The sequence below is a fragment of the Eleutherodactylus coqui genome, chromosome 12 (assembly GCF_035609145.1).
Source record: "Eleutherodactylus coqui strain aEleCoq1 chromosome 12, aEleCoq1.hap1, whole genome shotgun sequence".
Taxonomy (NCBI): Eukaryota; Metazoa; Chordata; class Amphibia; order Anura; family Eleutherodactylidae; genus Eleutherodactylus; species Eleutherodactylus coqui.
Genome location: NC_089848.1, coordinates 81,213,514 through 81,223,610, shown reverse-complemented (window position 1 = coordinate 81,223,610; position 10,097 = coordinate 81,213,514).

Below are 10,097 nucleotides of genomic sequence, written 5' to 3'. Positions count from 1 at the left end.
TCACACCAGGGGAATAGAATGTCAACCACCGTGCTGACATAGGGAACAGTGTAAGGCATCACCCATCTGACACACACACAAGACATTAGACGTCTGGACACCACACCTGTCAAAGGGAAGAGGGGGTTTACATATGATACAGACAAGGACTACAGGTGTCCAGACTATCTTCAGGGAAGGAGAGAGACACTTCAGACAAGCATTCACCACACCAGCTCTGAGTGGGATTAATAGGGATACATAAAATGACCAGCAATCTCTCCCAAGAGATTGCTGGTATTTATCTGCTGCAGAAAAGAGGCATTGGCTGGTGGAGAACACCACACCAAGCCAATTCAATTAACCCCTACCTGTGAAGGTGTGCACAAGGAAGCCTGTAGAACCACAGGTCCGAGGAGCACAACCATAACAGTTGTTCATTGTTGTTCTTCCTTATGCAGTGTTGCTGGCTACTGACCACAGTCTTTGTTTGTTGTCTAGTTTTGTCAGTTGTTATCCTATCCATTATTACTGTTGGTTGGTTTCCATTGTTGTTAGTTGCTATGTATTATTGTTGAGTTTTGTTGGGTATTCTCCATTGTTGCTGATTATTGTTGATTTCATTTATTGTTTATTGTGAATACACTTGATGCCCGACCATATTACAGAAGAAAAATATCTTTATTTCATCAATTCATTATAATATATAAATCTAATTAAGGAGAACCGCTCAGCCCTTCTGAGCATATAAAACCATCCACGGCGATACAACACTGAAGTAGAGCGAATTGCAAAACTTATTTTGTCATGGTTCCTAAAGAAGGAATATCCCATAAGGCCGCTCCTCTCCTCCTCTGTACATGGATGACATAGAAGACATCATTCCCAAAGTGATCACAATCTCATACATTTGCCAGGATATCATTGACAGACACATACACAGATCATTTGGCCCTTTGTGTGCAGATTTAGCACACTCATCGCATGTGTTGGTCTGTGATCTCCCGACACATGCATGAAATTTTAATCTGATCACCCCATGGATGATATCTCCTACATCATTCATGTCACAGAGGCAGACAGGTAAATCATTATGGGGCATACTGCGGCGGGCAGCAGAGACGGTCCAGCCCACCAACTGGACTGGTCGGCAAGCATTAGCATGCAACATGGGAAATGTTAAGACCCTATTTCGAAAGCCATGCCTTCTTCAGGAACCATAACCAAATACGTTTTGTAATCAGCTCTACTTCTACTGTTGTGGGCGGTTTTACACGCTTGGAAGTCCTGACAAGTTTCCTTTAAAAATAAGTTAATATAAAAAAAAACCTCCATTCACAGTAAACAGACAGTCATTCATAGAAGAACGACTGCCTGTTTATAAACCCCGATCATTGCTCGATCACATGATCCAGCAATAATCTGAACTATAGTTGTTCCATTTAAAAAGACCCAAAGGTACAAAATGGCAAAACAATGATGATAAGTAATTACCAGGTTCACCCGCCACACCGATGTGGTTCGCCAATGCCATTGTCCATTTTCATTGTTCTCATCTTTCAAACAGCACCATCTCTGAGTTTTGAGCAGTATTTCCATTCAGTCCCATTCACTTTAATGGCACTAAGATGCAATACCAGACAAAACCTCTGGACAGGAATAGCGCTGTTTCTGGAAGAAAGCAGCCATCTTTTTCTAACCTTGCACAATCCCTTTAAATAAAACTACTTGATACAATTGTCAATAGTACCGGGCTTGGACAAGTTATATTGAGACAGGCTTTCCTATGATAATTGGCCCGGCAGTAAAAAAGTTGAAATCATTATTTTTTTAATATTATTTGTCAGTATTTTGCAGGGATTTGGGGGGCGGGAGGGCTCAGCACTATAAATAACATGTTAAACACCAGGAAAACCGTCTTGTTATCGGTATAAGAGGTGGAATTCACAGCTATGTGGAAAATTCTAATAAAAATCTTTCTATATTGCTCCTTTATGTGTGAAAATACCTTTCTATTGGGGAAGTTAAAGCTGTTTTCATTTATGTAAAATTGTGTATGTAATAAGCTGAGCAACCTGATATAAGCCGAATGGCCCTTTAATAAGCGGATAGGTTTTATCCAAGATGTTAAAAATTAATAACTTTTGCAAATTTTTGGGAAACTTTTTTTTTGGAAGAAAATAAATGGTTAATTTCCTATTTGGGGGCGAGATCAGATTTGACTTTGTAGATTGTTGGAAATTAGTATGGCAGAGTTAGACAGGAGGTTTGGAAGGAAAAGAGAGCTTTAGTTCCAGCATCCCTGTAGTCCCAGGAGCTCCATTAAGGAAGGAGGAGTGTTTCCTGCTATAGCAGCCATCTGCAGCAATCTGAAAGCAGCAGGAATAACTCGGGCTTAGGGGGAGACAGATAATTCAAGGTGAATAATCCATGGGTAACTAGGGACAGTCATTAACATCCAGTTATCCAGTATAGTATAAAGGAGCATTTAGATACTGGTAACAGGGGTATTTTGCTTCCGGATGGTGCAGATCTGTGGTGCCCTTTATATCATGGCATTGCAGATTCAATCTACTTAAAGGGATTGTACCAGGATTGCAAGTTATCCCCTATTCATAGGGTAACTTGCTGATTAGTGGGGGTCTTAAGAATGGGGACCCATGTTCCTCTCTGTCTTCCACTAGGGAGTCTCTTCCCAACCCTCCCCATCCAGTGACATCATAATGAATGAAGCGCTGGTCAAGCAGATGCGGTACATGCTCCATTCATTTTAATGGAGGGGGTAACAGAAATACCTGAACGCTTGCCTGCCAGCAATCTCCAGCAGTCGCATTGATGGAGCACCAACATGATTGTATGACCTGAAATCCATTCAGTCTTCTCCTCATCCCGGGGGTGCAAGACGCCTGCAGTGAGGATGATAGGTAAAATGGAACTCCCATTCGAGGGGGGCAGCAAATTATCCCCCTACAGATATCCCTTGTAGATTAAAGGTTTTGTTCACTTTGGACAAACCAACTACATATGATGAAGAGATGTACATAGGGGTGAAGGGGCAAATATTAAAATGGGGGGGGGGGGACACAAACATGCCATATAGACAGACCATACAGCTGCTATGGGACCCTTAAAGAGATGTGGCCCAGTCTTGGTTATCCACTTTACTACAGGGTAGGAAGATCATGTGCAAGACGCCACTCACAAGAAAATAGAGATTTGACCCAAGAGGCATGGAAAGGGTGTAGAGATAGAAGCAAACACCAGGCCCTTCTGTCCTAGATTGCAGATACTTGCATCATAATGGGGGGCACATTCATACTCACCTATACAAGTAGGTTGTACTCCCCCATATCACTTCCCCCGATTTCTGCTCCCTTTGGGATCAAGTAGTCATGTGTCTATCTAAACACTTGACCGCTGAAGCCAATCACTGACTTCAGTGATACTTAGACCAGTGACTGGCCACAGTGGTCATGGGCTTACGCAGCCACATGACTACTGAATCTGGAAGAGAGCGGCAACTGCAGGGACTGGAGATCAGTGAATAATGCCCTTGAGGTGACAAAACAGGTGAGTTTTATCTGGTGAAAGTGCCAGGAGGCCCAATGCAGATGCACCATTTACCCTATAGTTAAAGTGGTCCTGCCTATATAGTTTCTATATAGTGGCATATGTTGGTGTCCTTATATACCTTTCCTCTTTACTTAACATATCCCAAGATGAGTGGCGCAAGATGACTAGCTTTGAAAAAAAAAGCAAAAACATGGTATTGTGCTACTCTGTCAAGAGATATGTATGCTATATGTATCTATTGCTGTCGCCTAGTGGTTGGAATGTGCATTGTAGTCTTTCAAAAGTTTTGTTAACATTTCGCAATCTCGTATTGAATTTCACAAAAGAAATTAAAGGGCGGGCATCACCAACAAATATCCTATATACGATAATAATAATGGGCGCATAACAAAATACACAGTAGAAACCAAAAGTTCAAACTCACTTGATTGTATTGAAGTTTTATCATTTTAAATTGAAGTCATTAAGAAAAATCAAGAAAAGGTGAGAGTAGACACTTCTGCGGGGCCAAATTAAGTCTGCCCACAATATGAAGCAGTCAATGGTGATGGGGTCTCCCCCATGATAACCGCAAACTGAATTAGGCAATTTTTCATGCCATGCCCATTTTATGCTAAGCCACGTCCTCACAATAATAGTGCTCACTAGTGACCCCTTCATAGTAACAGTATATCTTTAAATAATACCAGCTCTACATACGGTAGTGAGATTGATTACAGTGCAGGTACCTCTAGTGATCGCAGGTGGTGTAATCTCTGATTGGCATGGTTCTCTCTCCCTTTTCTTCTCCTCCCAGCCACAACTTATCTCTGTAGAATTTGTCACAGACATATTTAGCTCCCTACTTTTCCATAACCCTCCATACATTTTTCCCACCTCTACACAATCCATATGCCCCAGATAGCATTTAAGCCCCATGCAGCAAGTGCTGTTTTTAGTGCTCGTCACACAGTAAAAGTGCCCCTTTTTCTGTCCCCATCATTAATAATGCTGGCACTTCTGCTCCCATAATTAAAAAATGCACCTTTTCTGACTCCCTAGTAATGCCCATTGTCCCCCCTCATAATTAACCACCTAATGGAGCTAAGTTTACGTTCTGGTAGGGTGGTAGTTAAAGGGGTTGTCTCGCGGCAGCAAGTGGGGTTATACACTTCTGTATGGCCATATTAATTCACTTTGTAATGTACATCGTGCATTAAATATGAGCCATACAGAAGTTATACACCTGGTGAATGGGGCCGCTCGTGCCGGAGAGCTGGTCCCGCGTCGTCATCGTAGCTCCGCCCCGTCACGTGTGCCGATTCCAGCCAATCAGGAGGCTGGAATCGGCAATGGACCGCACAGAGCCCACGGTGCACCATGGGAGAAGACCCGCGGTGCATCGTGGGTGAAGATCCCGGTGGCCATCTTGGAGTAATATATATATATTTTTTTTTTTTTAACCCATCCCTTGGGTTTGTCGCGCCCTGAACGGGGGGCCTATTGTAAAAAAAAAAACCCGTTTCGGCGTGAGACAACTCCTTTAAGGCAACAGGATATAAACTTACACCCTATGGATGGCATGGGCTCAAAAGTGAGCCTACACCATCCCACAGCAGAAGATTGACAATTGGCCTTGAGCTGTAACAGTGGGGATCGGTGTGAACACCAATCCCCGCTGTTAACCCCTTTGCATGCCACATCATTGGGCCTCTGCTATGTAATCGCGGAGGTCCGATGGATTGCCATGGTAACTGGACCCCAGGCACTGGTGCCCGGTATTGCCATGGCCTGTGATCGCTATTGTGAGCAATAATGCATTGCAATACAGAAGTCCTCTATATGGACATGAAAAATATTTAAAAGAAAACTTTTTGGCACACTCGCCCCTCTTTGTGTAAAAACAAAAACAAAAAAAAAACAACACATATTTGGTATCATTGTATCCCTAAAGAACTGTACAAAAAAATTAAACACATGCATGGTAAAAAACGTAAAAAAATGCAGGAGCAAAACGCTTATTTTATTAATTTTGACACCCAAAAAAACATAATAAAAGAGAACAAAAAAGCCAAATGTTCCCCAAAATTGTACCATTAAAAACTACAGCTCATCACAGAGAAAACAAGCCCCGAAGAGCTCCGTCCATGGAAAAATAAAGAAAAGTTATGAGACTTTGAATGCAAAGATGTAAAAAAAAAACGTTCGCCCCAAAAAACATTTTTTTATTGTGGAAAAACCTAAAAAAGATGTAAATTTTGGTATCGTCATAATCGTACCAGCCTGCAGAAAAAAATTATCATGCTATTTATGCTCCATGATTCATGCTGCAAAAAAATGGCAGAATTTATGTTTTTTCCTCCGTACCAAAAGTGGTACCAATGAAAAGTATGATTTTTGGTAGGGTGAAAAAACATAAATTCTGCCATTCTTTGCCATGCAAAAAACAAGCCCTCATATGGCTATATTAATGGAAAATAATAAAAAGTAATCGTTTTGAGAAGTGGAGGTCAAAATCCCTCAAAAAAACTTTTGTGTAATTATGGCCAAAATAGACTATGTCCATTTTATTAATGTTGCCTTTTTCCCATGTAATTTATTAATAGTGCCTTTTCTGCCCCCATTATTAATAATGCCTTTTTTTCTGCCCCCAGCCCTAATATTGCCCCAAAAATAAACAAGCATCCTCTTCTTCTATTAAAAAAACAGCCATATACTCTCTCACACAGCGGTATTCAAGTCGCTTCGGACTGGTCTTCCTCTCTTTCTTTCGAGTTTTTCCAAGATCAGCGCAGTAATGTGGTACGTGCCGAGACATGTGCTAGAGCTATCCTGGCACCAGCGCCAGTCACTTGTCATGGCACATACCACATGGCTGCACTGACCCCAGAAGACCCGGAAGAAAGATAAGCAGACCAGTCCAGAGCAGCTTGGGGGAGTTCTGTGTAAGGCCTCCCTCACACAGGGCATTTGCAGAAACGCAGCGTTACTGCAGATTCCGCCCAGATTCCGTTTCAGCAGCGCTGGCATACTTTATGTCAGCGTTTTGGCTGCGATTTCAGCTCGGCTGAAAACGCAGCCAAGGATGCTGAAAAGAAGAAAAAAAAGCAATACTCACCTAGCCGCTGCAGTCCGGGTCACGGCCGCTGGTCTCTGCCACTGATCCGGGCTTCCCCTGCACTCCCAAGTCTATTGCCGGAGGCCAGGTTTGAGAACCCCGCCTCCGGCAATAGAGTGCTGTGATTGGTTGTCGGTGCTTGCTCGATGCCCAATCACAGCCCTTCATTGACTGTCTCAGCCAATCAGAGCTTGCCGGCGCTGATTGGCTGAGACAGTCAATGAAGGGCTGTGATTGGGCATCGAGCGCGCCGACAACCAATCACAGCACTCTATTGCCGGAGGCGGGGTTCTCAAACCTGGCCTACGGTAATAGACTTGTGAATGCAGGGGAAGCCCGGATCAGCGGCAGAGACCAGCGGCCGCGGCCCGGACTGCAGCGGCTAGGTGAGTATTACTTTCTTTTTTTTCTCTACCCAGCTGGGACTGATTTTCGGGGGAGGGCTTATATTGCAAGCCCTCACCCCGAAAATCGGCGAGTGGTTAACGCTGCCAAAAACACGGCACCAAGTGTTGCCGCGTTTTCAGCAGTGCTAAAACCGCTGCCCATTCATTTTAATGGGCGACGCAGGGCTGAAAACGCCCAAAAATAAAACATGCATCGCTGTCAAAGCGCAGCGTTGGAAGGCGCTGCATTTTCAGCCCTGTGTGAGCAGCCCCATTGAAATGAATGGGAGTGTTGTACAGCGTTTAGCGCTGGACTGAAAAGGCCGCGCTAAACGCTGTATAAAAAGCCCTGTGTGAGGGAGGCCTAAGAGGTGAATATAGGGTGGTTTTTAATTTTTTTTAATTTTAAACAGCCGTAAAATTGGGCTTAATCGCTGTTCACTGAATCTGCTAAAGTAGTAAGAACCAGTACTTGGGGTCCCCTTAGCCTGCTGCACCATGGTTAATCCAGCCCTGCACATCTGTATCTTTCCAATGGAAGGCTCAAATATGATGTGAAGAAGTCACATGCATACAAATATAGAAATTGAAAGCAGGAGAGCATGAAGACCCTTAAAGTGGTTGTGTGAAAATATAGTTATCCGCACTCTAAAAGATAACTTTATGATCGATAGGGTTCCAACCACACGGACCCCCACGATCATATGGAGGACTCAAAGGTCCCACATGAATGGAGCAGCACATGTGCACCGCTGCTCCATTCATTTCAGTGGGAGCATCATAAATCACCGAGTATGAGTTCTCAGCAATCTCTCAATGTCTCACTGAACTGAATGAAGCAGCGGTGCAAATGTACTACTACCATCTTATTCATGCAGAGGCCTTCTGGACCTCCGTTCTCGGGATCTGTGGGGGCTCCTGTAGTCAGACACCCACCAATCATAGGGTTTCCCCCTATTCTGTGGATAGGTGATAACTTTATAATTTGACATAATTTTAAATCCAGCACAGGTTAGCACAGGTTATGTGTAAGATTACAGCCCCAATGGTACCTAGAGCCCCAATGCACAAAAGTGCATTAAATTGCTGAGTGTGTCAAAATGTGCAACAAATAGTAGTAGAATGGAGAAGAGGACGAGTGCTGATTGGCAGAGACTCCTAAAATAAAAAGTACAATTCTTGCTGAACTATCAGAAGAGCACAGGGGACTAAGAGTGAGTGTGAGGAGTTATTACTGCTGGAGCCTCGTGGTGAGACATGCAATAGCCCGCAGAGGGGCCATTTTGGAAAGTGCAGCATGAGAAGCGCAGGAGGACTTTGTGTTACTGCTAGCCAGAGTCAGAAAGTTGCTCAACTGTGCAACGTTCCGGTGGAGGACAGAGGGTAAAGGAACCAACACCATAGACGCTGTGCTACAGAACCAAAGACTGCCTGATTGGAGAGAACTGACTGATTCAATGAGGAGACCGAGCAAAGGAACTGCAGTACAGTCACTCTCCTGACCAAAGACAAGCTTGGGTTGATGGTAGCGGTGACTCCCCTGCAACAAAACCATAAGTAGGGCTACCCTCAACACAGATGCTAGGTGTGCACACCAGAAAGAGGACACAGTTCTTTAGTAAGCAGGCCTGCTATAGGAGTTAGGGTATATATTACGGATTTTGGGTCTTATGCAAGCTTCGGGTGCTCAAACCAGCTCATAGACTGTATTCCTTAAAGGGACATTACTGTAGTATACAGTAAAGGAGTATTAGCCTATGAAAGAACTGCATGTTATTTTACTCATCTGCATTTTTGTGCAATGGGACTGATCGCTGTACAGCCTCTTCTATTATATGCTATTTATAATTATGAAACAGTAATATGAAGGGAACCAAAACATTGCTGTATTTTTTAGAATTTGGCCCCTAGAAGTTGTTGATCTTCAGAATTCCTACTTTCTGTACAACCAAAACCACTATATAATCTATCAATAAGTCATGCGTAAAATATAACATATGAACGCTGAAGTATCCCACAGGTATCAGAATTCCCTGTGCACTATACGTCTGTAGATTTTCACTTTTTGTAATAGCCTTTATAATATCTGTCAAGGCAAAAAAAAATTCATTTTTGCTAAATTCCCATTTCAGTCCAAGATTCGGACCTTTCTCTATATTTAGTGTATAATTGAAGAAGTAAATGAATTTATAAGAACAACCATATATGAACTGAGTACTGTGCCAAAAACTATTGACGCCAGCAAGTGTCCGAGAAATTAAGTTGTTGGCCCAAAAATATGTAAATCACTGTCTTTTGGAAACGCTTCGAGGGCCAAGTGGGAAGATGACTAAGGATACGGACTAATTATCTTGGCCTCATTTAAAAGGTCTTCATTTGAGAGCAATATCCGAAAATTGTAAATTTTTACAGATTTATAAACTCTTACATAAATAATATTGAAGAGAGAGAGGTCAAAAAGCAAGATAAATGAACCACAAGCCGTAAACATTTTCTAAGAGGCTATAAATCTGTAATAGCAATGTAATAGTTTATGGTAGATGGTAATGGAGAGTAAAAGGCTATATAGAAATAGCTAATAAAACAATATTACTCAGCACACTTTTTTTTATTTAAGGAGTTACCTCTAAATAACCCGTCACCTCAAGGCGTAACTTTTTGTTGATAGTTTACTTTTTATTGTCTGATCCCTGAGAATGTTTCATTATTTTTCTTCCCAAACTGGATGCAAAACACCTCATCCAGATCGGACATAATTTGCGGCCCTAAAAAGATGGATGTACGCATAATATACTAATGTGGAGAAAGCTACATATTTATAACCAAGTCAAAGAGTGAGGGAATGGGAAATCTGACACTAACCTAATAATGTTATGAGAGCTTGCCTAGAAGCGGAGCACTCGCCCCGGTTGAGGGTAACCCCACCTCAGGAAACTGGGGTTACCATGACTCTGCCTAGTTAGAAAAGAGGGATACTGGCTACCACATTAGATAACAATATGCACTATATAGATGTTAAACAAGCACATAATGAACTACCTATAATACCAATGCAAAAAGTA